The 24,228-nt window shown below is 43.4% G+C and overlaps 1 long non-coding RNA gene across 1 annotated transcript in view; it reads right to left on the bottom strand.

The window, feature by feature from the left end:
- Nucleotides 1-24,228, bottom strand: part of LOC124077874 (uncharacterized) — a 59,190-nt gene that overhangs the window by 1,145 nt on the left and 33,817 nt on the right. Inside the window, exons 4-6 of the long non-coding RNA XR_009225197.1 lie at nucleotides 10,845-11,066; nucleotides 9,776-9,859; nucleotides 6,838-6,903 (exon numbers count right to left, since the gene is read on the bottom strand). This is a non-coding gene — a long non-coding RNA (uncharacterized LOC124077874). The remainder of the gene's footprint in view (nucleotides 1-6,837; nucleotides 6,904-9,775; nucleotides 9,860-10,844; nucleotides 11,067-24,228) is intronic.

The following is a 24,228-nucleotide window of genomic DNA, read 5'->3' as shown; positions in this document are numbered from 1 at the left end:
GTAGAAAGAAAGGTATTTCGTAGAGTTTAGATGGGAAGGGAAAATTAAATTATTTAGGACAGCTCCTTTTCTCCATCCCACTGGTCTTCTGGCCATATATTGGAAAAAGAAGGAGAGACTATTTCCCCCAGTTCTTAGCAGCATTAAGGTGTAGCAGCTTCTTGAAGTATAAAGGTGCCTGTCAACGCTGGTTATTTTCTTAAAGTCCCTGCCATCTGATTTTAGATCCTGCAAGACATAAATTAAGAATCCTGAAAATGTTACAACAGCCGGGCTGTTCAGTGGGAGATAAAATGTCAGTAGCAGAGTGTGGGTTGGGATGTCACATGGAGTGGATGATCAAGGGAAGATTTTGTCTCATTTCCCAAATAAAATGCAGCACACTCTTGACAGTACTAAGGCACCCTATTCTCATTCGTATTTGCACATCCCACCCAACATCAAAGATATGATCGTTCTTTCTTATCATGATCCCTCAGGTTGTTCCCTAGATCCTATTCTGAGAGAAAGTGACCACGACTCAGAGTGCAGAGGAGCTTGCCAATCGCCAAGTGAACTGAGTGAGTGCAAATGCCAGTCAGAATCAGACCTCCGCAGCTTCTCCATTTGCAAGGCTGCAGCGCTAATGGCCTCTGGCAGGCTGCTCTGTGAAAGCACTTGAGGAATGGATGGAAAACCGATAAAAATTTTAAGTGGGGTTATACCGAATATAAATAGGAACTGCCATGTGAAATAATTCTTAATTTTTTTTAATTCTCTGATTTCCCCAGAATAGAGTTTTTAAAAATCAACACTTGATGAACATGCAGCCCTTGTAGTAGTAGAGCTGATTCCTTCCACCCTTTCCTGTGTTTTTAGGAAGGCTTGTATATCACCTGGCTTTGGTGTCACCTGTTGGGAGCAGAAATATGAGTCCTAAGCATTTATTTTAGGGGTTTTTACCATGGGAGGGGACATTCAGGGCAGAGGACCTCGAAAGCCCTGCTTTCTCTCATTTTGTTCCTTTGCTGTCAAATCTGCAAACAGAAGATTTTCCTAACCTGGGAAAAGATATGTGGAAAATGGGATACATCTAGTCCTCTGTTCCAGTGAAGTGTTGCCTTCTTTTTTTTTTAATTATGGTTTGTGTCTACCCTCTCTGATGGAAAAAAAAAAAGAGGTAGAGAGAATACATTTTTCCAATACTTAAAACCACTAGTGATCCCCCCTAAGAAAAGCATCTCCAGTAAAAAGCAAAATGGAGAGTTAAACTCACTTTATGATACTTAGAAGATGACAACCTGCCGTGCAATTATTCATAATTTTCATGTGGCAGAAATCTCAGCTGTCATCTCCAGTCTTTTTGTCAAAGCCCTATCTGGTGTGGAAATTTTGTCTTTGAAATCTGAAATCCAGTATTATATCAATATTGAAAAACAAACCTTTGGGCTGGGGTTGTAGCTCAGTGGTAGAATGCTCACCTTGCATGTGGAAGGCACTGGGTTTGATCCTCAGCACCACATAAAAATAAAATAAAGGTGTTGTGTCCATCTACAACTAAAAAAAAAATTTTAAAAAGAAAAGAAAAACAATCCTTTGTTAAAGCAAAGGAGTGGAGGGTCTGAATGGCACATATCTCACCCAAAGGAGGGGAGATGGCAGCTGGGACTGCAGTTGCAGGGACAGCTTTATTGCAGTTCTGGATGAACATATTGACATCAACTCCCTACTCTGACCTTCTCATTGTTGAATGTCAATACAGTGCGTGAAGCTGCCTCACTCTTGTCTGCCTGTTCTTCGTTATATGCAAGTCAAAAGCACATCCACAGAGATTATGTATTTAAGTCAATTTTGACACATTGCATTTCATTTCACTGGTAAAGAAAGGCTGAGGTATGACTCAGAATTTATTTTAAATCATCTTAAATACACTTAATTATGCATAGAAATCCAGAACAAGATTCATGCTACTTTACATTAACATCTATAAAAATACTGTAGATGTAATTGTTGTTCTGTAATTGTTGTTCTGTAGAGAGAATAAAAGGAAAGCAATGACCCTCCCTCATTTGGGGGGAAGGGCTGGATCCTAGTCCCTGAAGAATCTCACTCTCTGCATCGTATATGTTAGGAATGTTTAAACATTTTGTAATAATGAGAATATATGACTTTTGTAAGCCTAAATATACTCGCACAAGTAACACAACATCCTTATAAGGCATAAAAATTATATTTTAAAAATGTTTTCATGTACTTACACCTCAAACCATGAGTTAATTTAGGATATTCTTTAATCACCCCTGAGTAAATATGAAGAACTATTAAGTGACATGCCACGCGACAGGCCCTAAGGAAGGTGACTCAAAGGCCATTCTGCCCATTAGGGTTGACACTACAAGGGTTTTTCACAGGACTATTTGAGAAAGGAATGAATAAATGAAAACAAGAGTGAGCAAATGAATGAATATTACCTCCAAACATTGCCATGGGAATGAACAACCAACCTGGGTAGTTATTTCCATGAGTACTCTGATGGCCATGGAAAGTGGTAATCAAGCAGAAAGGATATTAAAAACCATGCACCTGGGGGCTGGAGATACAGCTCAGTTGGTAGAGTGCTTGCTTTATATGTACAAGGCCCTGGGTTCAATCCCCAGCACCACATATATAAATTGTCTTCTGTAGTACTAGAACTTTCTATCTGGATTTTTTTAAAGCAGTGACAAAGCTAGATGGTACATTTGTGTTTAACTTTTTTTAATACTTTTTTTTTAGTTGTAGGTGGACACAATACCTTTATTTTATTTGCTTTTTATTTTTATGTGGTGCTGGGGATCATGCTCACACATGCTAGGCAATCACTCTACCACTCTACCACTGAGCCACAACCCCATGCCTGAACTTTATATCTTTAGAAAAAAATCTACCTGGGGCTAGAGTTGTGGCTCAGTGGTAGAGCGCTTGCCTAGCACATGTGAGGCACTGGGTTCAATCATCAGCACCATATAAAAAATGAATAAATAAAACAAAGATATTGTGTCCATCTATAACTAAAAAACATTTTTAATGGAAAAAAAAAAGAAAAAAATCTACCTGGACCTATCCAATATGAAAACATGGGATGCTCTGTAGCTCTGTAACCACTTAAAGTCAGTATGTCCAGAATCCTATGGATTCTAAATCCATTAAATTTGTGACCCTAGCTAGTTCCTTAACCTCTCTCTTTCTTAATTTTTTTTATGGTACTGGGGACTGAACACAAGATCACTCTGCCACTGAGCTACATCCACTGCCCTTTTTATTTTGAGATAGGTTCTCCCTAAATTGCTTATGACCTCACCAAGTTGTTGAGGCTGGCCTCAGACATGGAATCCTCATGCCTCAGCCTCCCTAGTGCACACCAACTCCTTAGCCTCTCTGGAGCAGAGAATAAAAATTCCAATTTAACAGGTTGATTGGAAAGGATTAAATAAGATGAAATATGCCGGAAAACCTTAAAGAAGATATGTAAATATGAGGATGTGCATATGAGAAATAATGTTGCATAAATAATAAAACTGGATCTAAAGTCACTGATATAAACCAAAATTAATTTAGTATGATGAAAAGCATTAGAATTTTCATTCTATTAGCGTTTGTGTTTGTGTACAGTTAGCTGGTTATAATAAAATGTAACCTAATACAGGCATGGTGGTGCACATCTCTAATTCCAGCAATTCAAGAGACTGAGGCAGAAGGATCCCAAGTTCAAGGGCAGCCTGCACAATTTAGCAAGACCTTCTCTCAAAATATAAATAAATAAATTGGGTTGGGGGTGTAGCTCAGTGGTAAAGCTCCCCAAATTCCATCCCCAGTACAATAGCAACAAAGATACTGTAACCTAAAAATCTTCATTTCCTCAGCCCCTTTTGCTCTTCTCTCTTTCTCTCTCCTTTCCCCAAAAGTAATAAATTTTCATTAAGACCATGGGACAGCTGGGCATGGCTAACTGGGGATGCTGAGGCAGGAGATTAAGAGTTCAAAGCAAGCCTCAGCAACTTATGGAGGCCCTAAGCAACTCAGCAAGACCATGTCTCTAAGGAACTATTTTTAAAAAGGGCTGGGGGTGTGGCTCAGTGGTTAAGTGCCCCTGGGTTTAATCCCTCATCCCCCCCCCACAAAAAAAGACCATGGGACAGCCAGAGGAGAGCTGTCAGGTGGATCCCAATATAAAAACAGCCACCAAAAACTGGAATCTCTGTTTAGAGACTGAAAGCCAAAGAAAGGAGTTTGGTGTCCTACTGAAATAACAGCCAACCTTTTCATATTGACATTAAAATTAAAAATCAGATCATCTTCAAATGCCAGATCTATAGTTCTACTAGCCTCTCCCCTTCCTCCTCAGATTTATTTATTTATTTGGTTGGTTTTTTGGTGCCTGAGATTGAACCCAGGGACACTTAACCACTGAACTACATCCCCAGCCCTTTTTATATTTTATTTTGAGATAGATCTTGCTAAGTTGCTTAGGGCCTTGCTAAGTGACTGAGGCTGGCCTTGAGCCTGAGATACTCCTGCCTCAGCCTCTAGAGCTGCTGGGATTACAGGTGTGCGCCACAGCACCCAGCTCCTCAGATTCTTAAACAGCATAGATGTGATATTTCTTTAGTCTCTGCTACAATGGAAACCGAAAGCCATGGTCCTAAGATTTTCACTGAAGAGGGTGACATGTACCTAGGCTGTCTCTGACCAACCTAGTTTTGAGTCCCAGCTCTTCCTACTGGCCAGTTCAGTTTTCCTGGACAAGTCCCTTCCCTGGTCTGAGTCTCAGAAGTAAAGCGATAGTTCTAAATCACAGGGTCCTCATGTATCATCAGGTAGTAAACTCCTGTCTGTGTTCACCTGTGCCTGGCGCTGCCTACTGGGTGATTCCAAGATATTTGGCTACGGTAGGGTGGAGGGCTGGAAAAGTCAGCCTGGGTCTTCTTCATAGAAACGGACAGGGAAAACAAAGGCCGTGAAAACAGGCTAAGAGAAACTTAGAAACCTGCGGAAATGAGTCTAATGGAAGGCAAATCTCCCCCTCAAAAGAAATGGAACTTGCTGAGGTAGTGGCTCAGTGGTGGAGCACTCACCTAGCACGTGTGAGGCACTGGATTCGAAATTCAGAAAAAAATAAATAGTTATAAAAACAATTTCTGTCTTAAAAAAAAAAAGAAAAGAAAGGGAACTGGAGGAAGTATGATATTCTCCAAACCACTGTTGAGAGACTTGGAAAGCGCAAGTCAGGGACACTGACCCTGCACCTGTATCTCCCAGCCACACCTCTGTCCTAAGCACGCAGCAGCCTCCACTGACTACCCATCAGTACCCGCCCAGGAGAGCAATTGCTAGGGCATAATTCCAAACAATGCAAAGCCCAAAGGTTCCGAGCCTTAGGTCAAAACTTGGCTTTCTGACAACAGGAAGACAGGGTGGCATTTAATTGTGTGAACCTCCAACTCACTCCAACAGCCAACTTCAAAGCTACCCTGTCCTCTCACCTGGAACCACTCCTGTCTCCTAACAGCGGCAGATGCATATTGGAGAATAACTGCATCTATTTTAATTTAAATCATGGTAAAGTTAAAATCAACCCAAGGTGTTTGTGTGTCCCCCCCACCCAGAGCAGAAGCAGGCGCTCTGTGAACACAGCCTTGTCTCGGCACAGGTGTCAGAAACGAGCCTGTAAATCTGCTCAGGCAGTTCTGTTCTTGAATCATTAAGAACAACCGAGTGGGTGGAACAAGAACATGAAATTGCTGTGTGCACTCATGTTTTGTTTATGGAGCAATCATTTCTAGACGTGTTTTCTTTTTTTATGAAGAATCCTTTCTATGTTTGCCTGTTAACACCCCACCTTCCTGCCTGTCCCTAGCTCTCTCACACCCACTAAAAAGAAACATTAAGAGCGTTACGAAAATCTCCGCAAATTTAAAGAATAGGTTACATTAAGTGTCTCTCTAAACCAATTCCATTTATTCAGTCAAAATAAATGATTTAGTAATATGAATAATACAGGTAACAACTGAACTTGAACATTGTGTATTGTTTAGAAAACTCATAACAAATGCTGGAAAAGTCATCAAAATCACTTTCCTTGTTCTACCCTTGTGCAAGGAGGACCTTGTTTTACCCAGTGGATTGAAAGTTCCTGTGATGCTAATTATTGGCAGTGTTTAATTAATGGCTTCTGTCCCTGCCACAGATTTTTTTTTTCACTACACGGAGCCTCAGTTTCTGCATTTATAAAATGGAAAAGACTGGGGCTGGGGTTGTGGCTCAGTGGCAGAGCACTTGCCTTGCACACATGAGGCACTGGGTTCAATCCTCAGCACCACATAAAATAAATAAATTAGTAAAACAAAGGTAACATGTTCATGTTCAATTAAAAAAAAAAAAAGGAAAAGACTTCTACTTTGTGAGGCTTGGGTGTATTCATGTGTGTGCCCAGGATGTAGTAAGCACTCACTCAACTGTAATAACTAATAATCAGTGCCTAGGCAGACAGAATGGAATAGGGTTTTGCCAAATCCTGTCAATCCTCTTCTCCCCTACACCCTAACCTTGGCACAGAGCAGCTGCCAACAAATGGTGGCTCGTCAGGATTTAGCCTGGCTATGATGGCTGTAGTTAGTGCCCTAGGCTTCCAGGACACCCACAGCTTCCCTCCGTCTTGTGGCCTGCCTGGGAAGGGAGTGACCCCAAAGAGGTTTGTGTGGAGCTCTGCTTTCTACCTTCTGGGCAAGCCTCATGTCATTGTTTTCTCTCCCACTGTTTTTGGCTTCTCAGCATTGTCCTTCTTGGCACCGCCCCAGCCATGTTCTCGGTGACACATACCTGAAATGTCCTCCTGTTTGTGGCATCCAGCTTGCTGTTGGAGGCTGAGCGGGATGGTATCCAGTGCTTTAAAAGAGGGAAAGATTGCATTAAATTTTCTTTCAGTAAAATGAGCTAGGTTTTTAAAAAATGTCCCATGGAACAGATTTCATAACTTAGTTCTGTAAGCATTTCTCCTCTGCCTGCTCTAATTGCAAAGGGTTCTTTGAGAACAATGGCATCCAGCATTAGTGCTCTTCAGTAGGTGAATAAGGATGCATCTACACAGGGCTTTCACCCACAGAATGGCTTCTCAGATTTATCCACAATACCAGGGAAACCTTGCCAGCAAGGCTGGGGCTGGTCAAGGAAGGCCACGATCAACAAGTTTGTAGATCTACGAGTTTGTCGATCATGGTCTCCCCAGGATGGCCTTGCAAGCCTCCACAGAAATGCTTCTGATCCCAAATCTATTTGGCCAACATTCAGTGGCAGGACAAAGTCAACGCGAGCAGAGCAAAGCAGGCCACCAGGCCTACTTTCTTCGGGATCTGGGACTGCTGCCCAGGGCTATCGGTCCCCAGCCATGTGCACTCCGAGAGCTGAGGATCCAATTAGAGAACTGAGAGTAGTGGTCATACACTTCCAAGAGAGCAGTAATGCTGTCAATCATCTGGCACTTAATTTCCGGTGGGTTGTAAAAGTGCCATTTATCCTGCAAGCTTCAGGGTGAGCAGCTCGGTAGAATTCTAAGTTAAATGATGCAAGAAGAACAACTCTTGGTGAGAATTTTGTGCCTTGGAATTAAAAACAAAGCAAAAAAGACCAAACCTATTTTTATATTGATTGCAAATACCGCAACGAAAGAATTTCTTTCCATTAAATTCCCTTGATGAAGCCGTAGGTAACCCGAGTTGACAGACACTGGAGACTGCAACCGTTCTGCAGGCACCTCGAGGCACAAATGGAGCTTTGTGATTATGCCTGGAGGGGGGTAGGGCCTCTGCAGGCTGCTCAGGACAAATTTTAGTCACGTTGACATTGTCCAGCCCATAAAGAGATGATCCCCGTGGAAAATGGGTAGAGTCAAGCTGAGAAGAATGTGGAGTGGATGGACCACGGGGGACAGCAGCAGTGGCCCTAGAACAGAGAGGCAGTTGGTAGAGGGAGAGCCAGATGCCGGGTCACCATGGAACAATTATGGTGAAAATTATGGTGAACTTTTCATTTTGAAAAAGGGTCAGGGAAAGAAGAAACAACTAGTGGCATGGTCTGTTATTTAAAATACTTATAGTATACAAATATGCTATTCAATAAATATGGCCCCAAAATGCACCATTAGCTTCTATAATAAAGGTAGGATGGCAGACTATCCAATAGAATGCAATGTCATGGGGTCTGGGCTGGCCGATATGGTGGCCACTGTCCCATGTGGCTAATTAAGCACTTTAAGTGTGGCTACAGGAGAACCAGGGTCTATGGCCTGCGATGCACAGGTTTAAGGTGACACAAGTGGAAAGAAGAAAGCAGACCTTTCTCCTAAGAGCAACCTCCCTTTTAAGTCCTGAAAGAGGGCAATCCAACTCATTTGCTAATGAATTCAGGCTGCAGGGAAAAAAATATAATTTCAATTTGTATTGAAAAGTGCTTTAATTTCTGTCTAAATGTTGAAGCATAGTAACTTCTCTTTTTCACAATTTCAGTGAGAAAAATATCATTTTATCGTTCTGGAAAATGGAAGTGTCATTCTCACCATGCGCCCACCATTAATGTCGCCATCTTCCAGCCACACGGTGCTCTGCCTCTGTGGGCTTCTAGCCTCATGTTGTCATTTTTACAGCCAGAGGCATCAATGCATTCTTCTGTTGCTCATGACATGTTGGGCTTCCCACCCTGATTTGGATAATAGTTCACTGCATATCAACATTTCTGTTTGTGAAATGGCCACTTTTTTCTCTGGCTGTTCAGCAACCAGCTGCTGTCAGCAAGTCTGAGCGCCACCCTGAACCTAGGCAACATCCCCGAGGACAAAGTGGCTTCTGCACAAAGGTAGTGGGCACCAGGGAAGGGGCAGCACACAGGCCTCTCCTGCTGCCTACCCAGGGCCCAAGCCCCCAGAAACCCCTACAGAGTAGGGTCTGAGGCCTTGACCTCACCCCTTGCAAGGGGCAAAAGTCAGGCCAAGGGGAATGAATGAGGGGAACACAGAGGTCCCACACAGGGCATAGGTTGGAGGCAGCAGGCCAAGTTCTGGGAAGCAGGGGAACAGGAGGGGACCCAGGCTCTTCAGGCCAAACAAGACATATTTACAAATCCATAAAGTGCAAGCACCAGGCAACAGTCTTCTCGATATGAGGGTTTTGTCCCAGTCTGGTAAAAAGTGCCAAGGACTCACCCTGCAGGGGTGGCCCTTAAGGAGTGGGGAGGAGGCTGGGATAGCCCAGGCAGCTCAAGGATGCCAAGAGGACACACCAGACCAGGCCACACGAGCTGAACAGGCCACTCAGCCAGGTCTGCCTAATTGATAAAGGCTCCTAATGAGCAGGATAAACACCATTTGGGGCCATTTGCTGTGAAATGGACTGAGGTGTATGAGAAATCGGCCTCATATGGACAGAAAACACACACATCAGCAGAAAATAATGTGCTGGAAAAGTTTAAATTGAAGACGTGCCGTTCCGAGTGTGCAGAGGTGTTAATGCTTATGTAATTAATCATTTCAAATTTGAAAATTGGGACTTTTTTTTCCATTTTAATTAATTAGCCAGTAGACTTGTTATAGTACATTTTTCATGTCAAAAAGGCAGTCGGTTCTGAGAGAAGGGAGTGCAGCTGCAGGGGAGAAGTGCAGAGTATTAGAGTGTGCTGTGGAAAAGACCGGGAACCACCATCATCCTGCCCAAAATATCCCTGTGGAGGGAACGGGAGCCCAGAACTAGGCAAAACACGAGGGACTTACCCGGGTCCCATGAATGCAAGACCGTGCGGTGCTCACATTTTTCAGTATCTGCATTAGTCAGCTTTCTGTCACTGTGACAAATACCTAAGATAAACAAAAAGAGGAAGGGTTTATTTGGGCTTATGGTTTCAGAGGTTTCAGTCGATGGTCACTTAACCCTGCAGTTTTGGGCCTGTGGCAGCACTGTGCCTTATGGTGGGAGTACACAGCAGAGGAGGCTGCTCATTTCATGGTCAGAAATGAAAGAGAAAGAGGAAGGAGCTGGGGTCCCAATATCCCCTTAAGGGCACACCCTCAGTAACTTCCTTCCTCTAAGCACCACCTCCCAAGAACTCCACAGACTGGCAACCTAGCTTTTAACACATAGGCCACTGGGGGGCCATTTCAAATCCAAGTTATAGCAACCCCTTACCCAAAGTTGTTGCCTGCTTGGCCTACGGATTTGTCTTTTTTTAGAAAAAGGATGCAGGAAGAGGATTACAGTTTAGATTTTTGATGCCAGTCACTGGGGTTCTAGTCCTGATGTTGAGAAACTGATGTGACTCCATTTTTTGAAAAATAAATGAATCACAGCAGCTTCTACCTCTAGGCCTGTACTAAGGAAGGGAGCGTGACCCTTGTCCTTGGAAAAACGCACAGAGCCCTCCTAAGCACATACCCACCCTGCTGAGTTGTTTGTAAATAACAGGAGGTGTCCCTAACTCAGTTAGGCTAGGTGGGGACCCAAAGCAACCCCCCTAGCAACCTCCAATCAGCATGAGACAGGGAAAATACCTGGGATGCCAGATAACCCCCAAGTAGTTTATGGTGGTTGATAACAAGTTGGGAAACCATGTAGTTTAGCACGTACACCCCTCGTGGTCTAAACCAATCAGTCCAAAGGAATCCCCTTCTTGTACTAACCAATCACCCCTACCCAACTTGTTCCCGCCATTGAATGTGCTAATCAATGTTAAGAGTTGTTGTTTGATTTTCCCGCAGTATGGAATGATTTGCTGTGTGATGTTGTGACGCATAGAGTATCCCCCCAAACCTATAAAATCTCACTGAACAAAGGACCAGGACTCACTCCCTGGGACCGCTGCATGGGGAAAGGTTGTGAGTCCAGGCTCGAGCTTGCAATAAAGACTCTTGTGTGATTGCATCGGATTTGGCTCCTGGAGGTCTATTGGGGTCCCATAAATCTGGCATAACAATGTCACCTGCTCGCTGGAAATTTTGGACAACTCACTTCACCTCTTTGTGCCTCTGCTTCCAGCTTTGTATGATGCAGACAAAAGATTCAGGGTTCCTAAGAGAAAAAATAAATAAATAAAATAAAATAAAGCATATATATTGCTTACTTAGATGCCCAGAAAATACCTAGACTTAGAAGTGGTAGGTTTTATCACTGTACTTCTTTGTGAGACAGAATATCACCCTTGACTTCTTCAGAAAACTTTATGTATATGTATTAAAATATACATAACAGCCAGATGCAATGGTGCACTCCTATAATCCCAGTGACTTGGGAAGCTGAAGTGGGAAGATTGCAAGTTCAAGGACAGTCTCAGCAACTTAGTGAGAACCTGTCTCAAAATAAAAACATAAAGCACCCTTGGGTTCAATTCCTAATACTGCAAAATAAACAAACAAACAAACATAATATGAATTACCATTTAACTATTTTAATTTTTCAGCTCAGAGACAATAAGCATATTCATGGCTTGCCATACAACCATCACCACCATCCACCTCCAGAACTTTTTTAACTTCCGTAACTGAAACCCTGTACCCAATAAACATGAACTCCTCTTTCACCCTCCACTCTACTTTCTATACCTATGAATCTTCCCTACGAACTTCATCTAAGAGGAATTATACAATATCTGTTCTTTGTGATTGGCTTATTTGACTTCCCATAACATCTTCAAGCTTCATGCATGTTGCAGAACATGTTAAAATGTTCTTCCTTTTAAAGACTGAATAGTATTCCACTGTAGGGATGTACATATTTTGATTTTCCACTCATCTGTCCCTAGACACGTGGGTTGCTTTCACCTTTTAGTTATTGTGAACAATGTGGCTATGAACATAATTGTACAAATATCTGAGTTTCCTGTGAGTAGACTTTCTGGGTCATAGTTAATTCTGTTTAATTTTTCGAGGAGTCTCCACATCATTTTGCATAGCTTCTCTACGATTTTATATTCTTACAAGCAATGTACATGGACGCTTGCCAACACTCGTGGTTTTCTGGTTGTTTTACAGTAGCCATCCTGAGGGGGGGGGGTGTGAAGTGGCATCTCTTTGTGGTTTTGACTTGCATTTCCCTAATGCGGAGTGAGGCTGATCATCCTTTCGAGTTCCCCATAGTTATCAGATAGCAGATGCAAAGGTTAGAGAGCACAGCAGAAATTTCTTGGGTCTGGGTGTGAGGACTGCTGAAAGAAAGGAGCACTAGCTGGTAATGCAGGGGCTGGACAGGCTGATCCTGAGGGTGGCCGAAGGTGACTGTGAATTCAAAACTGGAGAGAGTCCAAGAAAGAGGAAACTGAACAGTGAAAAGGAGCTCTTTCGCGTAAGCTGGTAAACCCACTGCTGTGGATCAGCCCAGAGGATCCTGGATTTGTGTTTCTGGTGGGAGGGAGAGGCCTGGCCTCCCACTGCACCCCTGGAGCGGGCCCTTGGCGAGAGTGAAGCTATGCCTCCTTCCCACCATGTCTTCCCACCAGAGGCTCCAGGCCTGGTCCCAGGCACCTCAGGGAGCAGATAAAACCAGGAAAGGCCACTGACCTGTCCCTCTGCAGAGACTCCCAGCCTTGCCCCTCTTCCCCCTACTGCTCCAACTCTAGTATGTCCTCCCACCTCCTTGCTTTCCTGTTCCAGCATGATCTGAAACTGTTTATTGGCTTAGCTTTTAGTTGTTCTTCTCCTGCTCTGGACCATGAGCTCATGAAAGGAGGGACCTTGTCTCTCTTCCTGGCACAGAGCAGGAGCTCAGTAAATATTTATTGAACAAATAGATGAAGGGCTTCTTGAAGGCCCCAGTCTCTCCTCCACAGACACGGGCTGGATCCCACATCTCCCTTCTCCACCTTTATCCTCTGTGCAAATATCTGAGTTTAATGTACAAATCTCAGCATGGGTTTCACTCAGTTTTTTCACGGAAAATCTCTGCTGACCTCCTGTCTCCCCTCAGTGCTGGCTCTCAGCTCTGGATGCCCCCAGCAGGTACAGTAGCCAAGACTTCAGTTTATCCCCAAACTCTCTTCTGGTCCTCTTTTACAATATCATCCCCAATCAAGAACCTGTACCCCCAGGCCTGTCAAGTCTAAATTTTTCTGCCTAATTTCCTAAATTCTCAAAAACCTGTTAGGCCCAGGGGTTTTTATGTTAATTCTAACCCACATAGGTAATCTGTGGTCACTCAAAGTTCTGTTGCTTCAGCCCCTCTGCAAATGAAAGCCTTAAAAATGTGTTACTTCTTTGACTCAGAAATTCCACTTCTATGCATTTGTTCTAATAAGTAATCATAATTATATGCAAATATGTATCTTCAAGGATATGCACTGTGGTGGAAAAGTGGAAATAAACTATCTAATAAAAATAAGAAATTGTAGGGCTGAGGGCATATAGGTCAGTGGTACAGTACTAATGTGGCACACCTAAGGCCATGGGTTAGATCCCAGGCAGTGCCAAAACAAAACAAAAAGCAATTGTTTAAATAAATTATGATGCATATGTAAAATTAAATACTTTGAATCCATTACTAAATCATGCTGTAGAATTCTGGATACTGGAATATGTTACTAACATGGTGTTAATTTTGTCAAAGCAGGAATATTAATGAAGATATAATTTGAGGTGCTAAAACAAAGGTCAAAATAATAGTGACTTAAACAAGAGAGAAGTTAATGGATAAACAATAAAGGGTTGTTTTAGTCGTCGTGACCAAAAGACCTGACAAAAACAATTTTAGAGGAGGAATAGTTTATTTGGTGCTCACAGTTTCAGAGGTCTCATCCACAGACAGCCAACTGCATTCCTCTGGGCCTGAAGTGGGGCAGAACATCAAGTCAAAAGAGTGGAATGGAAGAAAACAGCTCAAGACATGGCCACCAGGAAACAGAGAGAGAGTTCTGATCACCAGGAACAAATACATACCCCAAAGGCATGTCCTAGTGACCTGCGTCTCCAGTCATACCCTACAGCCTACAGTTACCACCTAGCTCATTCATTCAAATGGATCAACACATTGAATAGGTTAAGATCCTCAAAATCCAATCATTTCACCTCTAATACTACTTGCATTATCTCACACATAAGCTTTTAGGGGACACCTCGTCTAAACCATAACAGAGGTCTACAGGGGCAGGTTCCTTCTTTATTGTTACTCTATTGTCCTCTAATTTTTAAAAAATTAGAAACTCTGTCACTCTCATCCACCTAATGGCCTACAACAGCTGCCCCAACTCAGGGTATTACAGCTGTGGAGGAAGGGGAGAAGTAGACACAAAGGGCAGACCCCATTTTTTAAGAATGTGAGCTAGAATTTGCATACATCCTTTCTGCGCACATCCATTAGCCTGAACTCAATCACACAGCTCTACCTTCCTGTACAGGAGACTAGAAAATGAGTCCTACACCCAGGGAGATTGTGATGCTTCAGTAAGTACTAAAGGATTCAGGCAGAGTGGATATGGGAGATATTGAATAGCCTCTCCCATAGCAGACAGCGAGACAGCATGTCCAGTAGGGTACATACCAAAAAATGTAGCAGCGATCATCTCTAAATGGTGCTATTTATATTTTGTTTGTGCTTTTCTGTACATGTTCTTTAATGAATATATATTACTTTTGAAGTCAAGATTTTTTAAAAAGTCAATCTTATTTCCTAAGAACTATTTTGAGTCACCCTGAACTTCTGCCTCATTTCCTGCCAGCCCAGCCCTGATTCATTTCACCTCAGGCCTTTTAATCACGCTGTCCCAGAGGCTGAGTGCTGCCTGACCTTCTCTCCCAATATCCCCATTCATTCCTGCTCATCCTTCAAGGTCAGTTCCTAATCTGGCCGCCTCACCCCTGCTCCTCCAGGAGAGATTCTGAACTTTTGCAGGCTCTAGGCAATCTTGCTTTGAAGTACATCCACACGCAAGCTGTCACACTTCTGTTAGGTGTCTGCAGTCCTCCCACTGCATTTTGTCTGAGCCTCAACAAGCCTGGGAGCATCTAGAAAGCAAGTGGACATTTCACCCTTCTTTTGCCTTCCCTTGGTCCCTCTAGCTGACCTGGGTGGGTGTGCCTATTTCTGCACAGAGAGGTGGAGCCATAATCAAGTCATTGCTGACACACCTTTATCAAAGACAATGTGATCGGACAACAGACAGGTTTGGGTTCAAATACTTATGGACTGATCTCCTGACCTGTGTTCCTGGAACCTGTTGATTTTTTTTTTTTTTTTTGGTACCAGAGATTAAATGCAGGGATGTTTAACCACTGAGCCACATCCCCAGCCCTTTTTCATATTATATTTAGAGACAGGGTCTTGCTGAATTTCTTAAGTCCTCACTAAGTTGCTGAGGCTGGCTTTGAACTTAAAATCCTCCTGCTTCAGCCTCTGGAGCCACTGGGATTACAGGCATGCCCTGGGCCCTATTAATTTATAAAGCTAAACAAACTTGCGAATGTTGCCAAGATCTTTTTTTTGTTTCTGTTTTTGGTGCTGGGGATTAAATCAAAGGATGATTTACCGCTGAGCTACATCCTTAGTCCTTTTTATTTTTATTTTGAGATAGGGTTTTGCTAAATTGCTGAGGACCTCACTAAGTTGCTGAGGTTGGCCTAAAATTTTCAATCTTCTTGCCTTAGCTTCCTAAATCACTGGGATTATAGGTGTGTGCCACTGTGCCTAGCTTCATTTAGTTTTTTTTTGTTGTTGTTGTTTGTTTTTTTTTAGTTGTAGGTGGACACAATACCTTTATTTTATTTATTTATTATTTATTTATTTTTATGTGGTGCTGAGGAACAAACCCAGTGCCTCACACATGCTAGGCAAGCCCTCTACCACTGAACCACAACCCAGCCTATCAAGATCATTTTTTAAAAATATTTTTCTTTTTGCTAGGCATGATGGCACATGCTTATAACCCCAGACACTGGGGAAGCTAAGGCAGAAGAATTTCAAATTCAAGGTCAGCCTTGGCAACTTAGCAAGACTGTCTTCAAATAAAAAGGCCCAGTACCAAAAACTAAATAAATAAACAGGGTGGGGGATGTAGCTCAGTGGTAGAGCACCCTTGTCTAGTTCCCAGTACCAAAAAATATATATTCTTTTTATAAAATGCATACATTATAGAAATATTGAAAAATGCAGAAAAATACAAAAACAAAGGCAAAAATATTTGTAATTCTAACCCCTTGTCCTCCCTTTTCAAGAAACATATGAAGTATACGGAGCTGAGTGCGGTGGCACACAGCCACAATCCCAGTGACTTGGGAGTGTGTGGAAAGGACACAGGCTGCAGTGAAGAGCCCTGGTCCCCATCCTCCTGGGGCTATTCCACCTGCCCAGAGCCTTCGCCAAAGGTTGCTGTGAGTTTTCCTAGGAGAATCCATCTCAGAGACGTTGCCACAGTGCCTAGGTTGCAGTAAGCACCACAGAGTCAGCTGCCATTATCATCATTCAAATTTTAGCTAATCTAAGGCAAAAATTAAGTTGTGGTGTTGTTTCAATTTGCATTTTACATGTCATTCAAATGGCCAACAAAACAATCTTGTCACAGTGCTCTGAAGAGCCTCCTAGCACAGGCCTGAGACATCTATCATAGGGATAATCCAGAAAGGACTTTACTTGCCACAGTGGTGCCTCCAGGGGGCCTCTGCTTCACCCCTAGGACCATCCTGTGGCTGGGCTAAGAAGGCCAGGATACTTAAAACAGTGACAGGCTGAGTTTTCCCGGGGACTGGGAGGATCTCAGATGGCCTATGCACTCAGACCTGCTCTTGGTAGGGTCACTCCTCAATTCAGCTACCGACAGGGTTACCAGACTTAGCAAATAGCAAATGTTAAACTGAAGTTCAGATAAATAGCAAATAATATTTTCAGCATAAGTATGCCCCAAATAGGGCCGGGGATATACTTATACAAACAATTTTTTATTTAAAAATTATTTATTATCTGATATTCAAATTTAATTAAGAATCTTTTTTTTTCCCTCCCAGTCCTGGGGATGGAACCCAGGGGAGCTCTACCACTGACTACATCCCAAACCTTTTATTTTTATTTTGAGACAGGGCCTCATTAAGTTGCCAAGGCTGGTCTCAAATTTACCTTCCTTTTGCTGCAGCCTCTCAAGTTGCTAGGATTATCAGATTATTTATTAACTTAACTTTATCAGTTGCCTTTTTTACTACTGTCACAAAGTACCACAGATTCAGTGGTTTAAAACAATGTAAGGGCTGGGGATGTGGCTCAAGCGGTAGCGCGCTCGCCTGGCATGCGTGCGGCCCGGGTTCGATCCTCAGCACCACATACAAACAAAGATGTGGTGTCCGCAGAGAACTAAAGAATAAATATTAAAAATAAAAAAAAATAAAAATAAAAAAATAAAACAATGTAAGCCAAAAGTCCAAGATCAGATTCAGCGTACTTTAAGTCCTGGTGATTGCAGAGCTGGTTCCTTCTGGAGGCTCTGGGGAGAATCTCCTTTCTTGTCCTTTCCTGACTCTAGAGGATGTCTGCATTCCTTGGCTTGTGGCCTCTCTCCTTATCTTCCAAGCTTGCAGGTATAGCATCTCCAAAGCTGTCTCTCTCACTCTCTGCCATTCTTGCCTTCTTCTTATGAGGACCCCTGAGATTACATTGGGCCCACTTAGATAACCCAGGATAACGTCCCCATCTCAGGTCAGTAACTTAACTGTATCTACAAAGCGCTTTTTACCATGTGAAGTAACACATTTATAGATTCTTAAGATCAGGACAGGGGACATCTCTGGGGAAACCATCCGTCAGCTTACTGTACCCTTCTGGTTCCAGTCATACATTACATTGTTTCTATTGCAAAAATCATTCTGCTTTCTAAACACCAACCCCAGCTTTCTCCCTCAGTCTGTGTAATGGCACCTGGCATATCATAGTGCAGCTATTTGACAACTGTCTGTCCCACTCCTTGACTTTGAAGACAGACAAGAGCAATGCTCAGCTTTCCTTGCAACTGACACACAGAATCAGTACTTGAGAAAATGATGATTGAATAAATGTGAAATTGTAAATTAAGGTATTCGTCTCACAAAGTATCTATATTACAGAAGTCAACAAGAAAATATGTGTTGGGTGGGGACATGGACTTGATGGGAAGGGAGCTGGGACCTGGACCAGAGAGCAGAGCCGCAAATGAAGCACCTTACACAGATGGGCTTGAAACAGAGGGCAGCAGCAGCCAACCATGACCTCCCTGGGTACATGAAGGGGGTGGTTATGAGTGTGGCGGGGTTCCCCAAGCACACCCACAGCAAGGATTTGGGTGCGAGCACTTTATTTGGCAGGTGTTTCTGAAACTCAGTGAAGAAGCAATGGAAAGAGTGTGCTAACAGGGCTCTGGGCTCCTAAGGCTCTGCTCCCTGGGGGCTCTCAATTGTCTGAGGCAGAGGGATTACAGAGACCACCATTGCTCTTGGTATCCGATCTCTTGGTATACTGAAGGGGGGGACCCCAGGGAATATGACAGGACACCCAAATTAGCTGCTCAATGTGATTATTACTAAGAGGTGAGATTACAGTGAGGCATACCTTCAGCTTTATTTACTTTTATAATATTTTCAAAGTTTACCAAATAGAAGAATATTTCTATTTTGTAGAAAATATAGATAACAGTAGGAAGTATTTATGCGGCAACCCTTCAAGTCCTATGCTGTGGCTAGGCCCCAGGAGAAGGACCACTTCTCAGCCCCACGGCTGCTGCCACCTTGATTTTCCTGGCCTGACCTATGCACCAAAAACACCCCCAAGCACTTCTCACTCTGGTTAACTAGACCTCTCTTCTTCCCACCCTCTCGCTTGTCACAAGCTTTACACAGTTATCAGTTTTTAGTCACAGTTCATTGGAGTCCATCTTTGATAATTAATGGTCTCTTCTTAAAAGAAAATAAATCTCAGTCATTATAAATTTATCAAGATCATTCTGTCAGAGTGGATTTTTTTTATTGGTTTATCTTCTTGCTATAATTAATTTTGTTTTATCTGACCACATTCACACAATGCTTACCCACACCAGGACGTGCCTATGTGAGCATCTTCCTTCACTCCTTTGTTCTTGAACTGGGGCCATCAAACTAGCTGTCATAAGTGACAAGACTCTCCTGAGTACAAAGAAAGCAAGTGACCTGCCAGGCCCCAGGACAGCAGGACTCCACCCCTTTGGGCCCAAGATGACAAACTGCCAGTCCCTGCCACTGTGGTCATGACTGCTCCCACCCCAGTTTTGATGGATAAAGGTTCATGAATCAAACCAGAAAGATGGCAACCCAAAAGCACTGAAGTCACCTCTTCTGTCTAGTTTTTTGAAGAGGAAGTGAAAGAATAAGGAAAGATTTCTCTCACTCATTAATCCCATAAATTCTTGTGCAGAGGCACACACCTGGAAACCCAGTGACTCAGGAGGCTGAGGATCTTGAGTTCAAACCCAGCCTCAGCACTTTAGTGAGGCCTGAAGCAACTCAGCAGGATCCTGTCTCTAATAAAATATATGAAAGGGCTGGAGGTGTTGCTCAGTGGTTAAGCACCCCCAGGTTCCATCTCTGGAGCCATAACAAATAAATAAATGAATATTCCCCAATACTGCATCAATTGATCCATTCATTCTTCTTGTCATCTGTTATGGACCAGACATAGTGATAAGTACCCAAGGAAAGATTAAATGTGAATTATTCTTCCCAAGAGGAGTAAAGTGAATAATGCCTGGTCAGCTCCAAAGTGGAACAAGTCGGGGTAGGGAGGAAATATGGAAAAGAGAAAAGGGGGCTGGGATTGTGGCTCAGTGGTAGAGTGCTCGCCTAGCACACATGAGGCACTGGGTTCAAACCTCAGCACCACATAAAAATGAAATAAAGATATTGTGTCCACCTACAACTAAAAATAATTTTTTTAAAAAAAGAGAGAGAGAGAGAGAGAGAGAGAAGAGGAAGTGAACAATCCCACCTAAGAGAAATTCAGGGTCACCAGCCTGCTGCTGGCTGGCAGCACAGCAGTGACTGACAGTTTAGAAATACATGGTATCTTGTTCTATCTGAAACCTTAAGGAACACAGTGCTTCCATAAATAAGCATCACACACACTCCTACCCCAGAAGGCTCTGCTGGCCTGTCACGGAGTGGGGAAGAGAGGTTGCATTTTTGTTTACTTTGGCAAATCTAAATTTGTAGCTAGAGTCTCATCACAAGGCCTGCCTCACAGACCCTGGTCCCTGTCACACAGCAGGCCCTGCCAGCTAGGGGAACTGGGTAACCCACTAAAGTGGGCTGGAGCTCGAGCCTGGGGTCCCTGACAGCTGTTCCCTGACTACCCACCATTCTGTCCTTTAACTGCACAATCTGTCTTGCAAAGATAATTGGCATTCCGTTTTCAGGGGATAAGCACTGAGTGCAAAAGATTTACTAGCTTTGGTATAAAACTGGTTCCACCTCAGTGAATTAAATTCAGTTAGCTGCCTCCTCATCCTGGCTGTGCTTCTAATCAGGGGTGCCCGCTCTGCCTGGTCTCCAGGTGAGGGGGTTGGAAATAGAGCGAGGTAGGCACTTGGCAGGCTATACCACCGGCAGAATATTGCTGCATGTAAGATGCTCATCTCCTTAGTGGCAAAGGAATAGTTGGCTCTTCCTCCACATTTATCTCCACTAAGGACTCAATGTCTCCATATCCACACTGTGAGCACTCTGAGGGATGCAGGAGACCACTCTGCTCTGACAACTTTCTCTGCCACTGACATTATCTCCTAATTATCTTCTCAGCAGCGACAGCACAGTACCAGTCCTTAACTTGTGCAAAATGATCATAATACCCAATGTGATTGGGAGGAAAGCAAATTCTGCAGCTCTTGGAGCTACTTGGAGCTATTATCATTTTTCCAAAGGGCCTAAATAATATTCACAATCATCAGAAAGGAAAACACACACACATTACTTTAAGTGACCATTACTCAGAAGACAATAACACACGTTTTTAAGGCAGATGAATATGTTTATGTAATAGAGTAAGTCTTGTCCTCAGCAGAGCGTCCAAGAACCAGAGTCATTAAGTTAATGGCCTGAAACAGAACTGAACAGTCTCGTGTCTGTTCCATGATACACACCCTGGGCGGTGGGATGCACTGCAGTCTTTAAGAAATGACTTTTTTTTTTTTTTAAAGAACAAATTACTTTTTCCAACAGACTTGAGCTCAAGGGGAAGAGGCCAGCTTAGCCTGGAAATCAAGTGGTGGCATTTAAAAGCCAATTTTGATAAGCCTCTCATTGCCATTGTGCTGATCCTTAAAGAAAGAAGACTGGAAGTCACCCCCTACCACCACCCCGAAATCTCCTCCCTGGCTTCAAGCCCCTTCCTTGTCTCTGGTCAGTTCTTGGTGACATAAGCAGTTTCTGATGGCGGAAGCCTGCTCTACCACCATTGTGGCACCAAAGGGACAGATAAACAGCCTAAAACCACTCAGCCTTGGTTGGCTCTCCTTGGCTTCATAAACACCGAATCCTGGCTGACCACGCTGGTGGCATAAGGAGGAAATCAATAAAGGGCTGTGAATGGACCGATGCTTCTACACAGCTAGAAAAGCCACCCAAAAGTATTTGCAGGCCTTACACCTGGATGTTCAGGCCACACAGGGAGCTCCACCACAGACCCAAATGCTACCTGCCTACCCCCCTCCTTTTCAGGGACCCTGAGACAGCGTGAAGTCCTGAGAAGGTGGCACAGCACAGTACTTCTTTGCTCTCATGGGACAACAGCTTTCAAAGCACCAACCTGTGGCAGCTTGCAGGTTTACTGTAGCTGGGAGTCAGTTGGATCTCCAGCCCCGGTTTAATTCTGAACCCTATTACACAGCTATCAAAAACCCACCTAATTCCTTGGGGCCATTCTTTTGTTTGCAAAAAATAAAATTATTAGACCAATCTCCCAAGCCATCAGTTTATTGGTCATTAAACCTCACAATTGCTCAGGTGAAAGGTACTGGCTAAATGTAAAAACACCATTAATGATTCTCACTAACTTTACAAGAGGAAATGTTGGCAGAACAGCATGTTCTATCATTTAAACTAAAAAGCTCTTTTTCCTTCCCAAAATGTAGCAGCCAGGTACCTCTCCAAACTTCCCTTTCTACTTTACCCAACTGCTTCCCCCCAGCTCTGCAGGATGCCAGCCTGGCCAGTTTCTGGAGTGTGGTCTTTAGTAAAGTTCATGCTGCCAGTTACATATGGGCAATTAGCTGGACTGCCAGTTGTCATTTCTAACTTCAGGCCTCTGCTATTTCTTGTAAATAATTGGGGAATGAATGCCTCCCCAGTGCTAGTCTTACCTCATGCCTTCCTCAAATCAATTCAACAAAGGTTTGTTGACCAGTTAATAAGCATCAAACAGCAGGAGAGAGAAAATTTAATTCCAGTTAAAAAAATATTCATTATCACCAAGAATGTGAAGTTGGCCCTGAGGATGCCAAAATGAATGGCATGAGCTCGGCCTCTGAGATGCTGACTGAAGACCAAGTCCTTACCCTCAAGGAACATACACAGCCACTAAGACTAACAGAGAGGCCATCGCCCACCTGCTGTGATACAAGGCCCAGCCAAGCACTGGGAGGCAAAGGGGGGGCCCTTCCAGAGGCGGGGAACGTGGAAAGATAGAGGCTGAGGTGTCTGAGCTGGACAGAGAAAGAGGCACAGGACTGCAGCAGGGACAAGAAGGTGGCATGAGAACATGATGCACAGGTCCCAGGGCCAGCAAAGTGCAGAATTTCAATTTCAGGAAGAATAACTGCAGAGCAAGGCCATCCATGGAGGTCCTTGGTCAGGGGCACTTTGTGACCACACTGCAAAGATTTCAAATGAGTTATCCAGAATAGCAGGCATGAGTTTAGTAGAAGGGACAGAAAAGGGGAAAAAAGAAACACTCTCAAAGGAGAAAGAGAGTGGGAAGGATGGTATGCCCCTCCTAACCTCCTGTCTTACTGGGAGCCCCAGGGAAGTTTCCAGAAAGTCCTGCCCAGGTCACCTCTTGACTTTCGACAGACTGCAGGATTGCATCAGACTTTCAAGTCCCCCCTGCACATGGTCTTACCTAATGGAGGGCAGATTTTACCATTATAATGATGTGCCAAAGAGCCAAGGCAACTCTGGGTCACCTAATTGAGACTTGTTATTAAAGTTTTTATGGTTGGGAGCTTTGCTTTTAATTATCCTGTCTCCCCAAGTCCTGCAATCTGGTCTGTAAAGGTCACAAAAGTCCCCCTTCAGGGTGACTTGTGTTCTTATGTGCAGGCAGGAGTTTTGGGTTTATATTTCTCCTACAGATGACAGGCTGTTTGCTAAGGAATGCAGCATATGCTGCCGGCTTAAGCCAGGCAGGGCTAGGGTGGTCTCAGGTAAATTGCTCTGTGTGTGTGTGTTTACTGGGAATTGAACTCAGGGTCACTTTACCACTGAGCCACATCTCCAGCCCTTTTTTTATTTTGAAGCAAGGTCTTGCTAAATTGCTGAGGCTGATCTTAAACTTTCAACCCTCTTGCCTCAACCTCCTAAGTGGTTGGGATTATAGGCCTGAGCCACCATGCCTGGCAGGTAATTTGTTTTTTACAAGAATGCACGTGGGGGTCAGCACAGTCAGCCCAGACGATAGAATTATTCCCTTAACCTCATGTTCCCACCATTCATGTTTGCCTGCTACCTATCAATTCCCATAGTTCTTAGTTGGAAGGAACCCCTGTAACAACAGATCTATAAGAGAAAAATAAATAGAAGTTTATTTGTTAACATGTATATCTGACATGTACAAGGGATACTCCTGGGAATGAGCAGTCCCTAAAGAGGTAGCTTTGAATTCCAGCTTATACAGCAACTTCAACAAAGAATGGCACATTTTTAGAGAAGTCACAAGACTTAGGAAAAAGACTTTGAGTGCCTACCGGTGCAAACTTGGGATAAGGCAAGCAAAGGCAAGTTAGTTAGGTTTGTTAATGTAGATTCTTTTTATTGTTGTTTTTAGATACACATGACAGTAAAGTGTATTTTGACATATTATTTACACATGAAGTACAACCCATTCCAACTAGGATCCCATTTTTGTGGCTGTACATGACGTGGAGTTACTGAGGTCATGTATTCATAGATGAGCAAAGTAAAATTATGTCAGATTCATTCTACTGTCTTTTTGTGTGTAGGGGGTGGTACCAGGGATTGAACTCAGGGACACTCAAACACTGAGCTACATC

This window comes from Marmota monax, unplaced genomic scaffold, assembly GCF_021218885.2.
Source record: "Marmota monax isolate L192 unplaced genomic scaffold, Marmota_monax_Labrador192_F-V1.1 WCK01_AAM20220418_F8-fsc00015, whole genome shotgun sequence".
In the NCBI taxonomy this organism is placed as follows: domain Eukaryota; kingdom Metazoa; phylum Chordata; class Mammalia; order Rodentia; family Sciuridae; genus Marmota; species Marmota monax.
The sequence above is the reverse complement of the archived record's forward strand: the minus strand, read 5'-3'. Positions and strand labels throughout refer to the sequence as shown.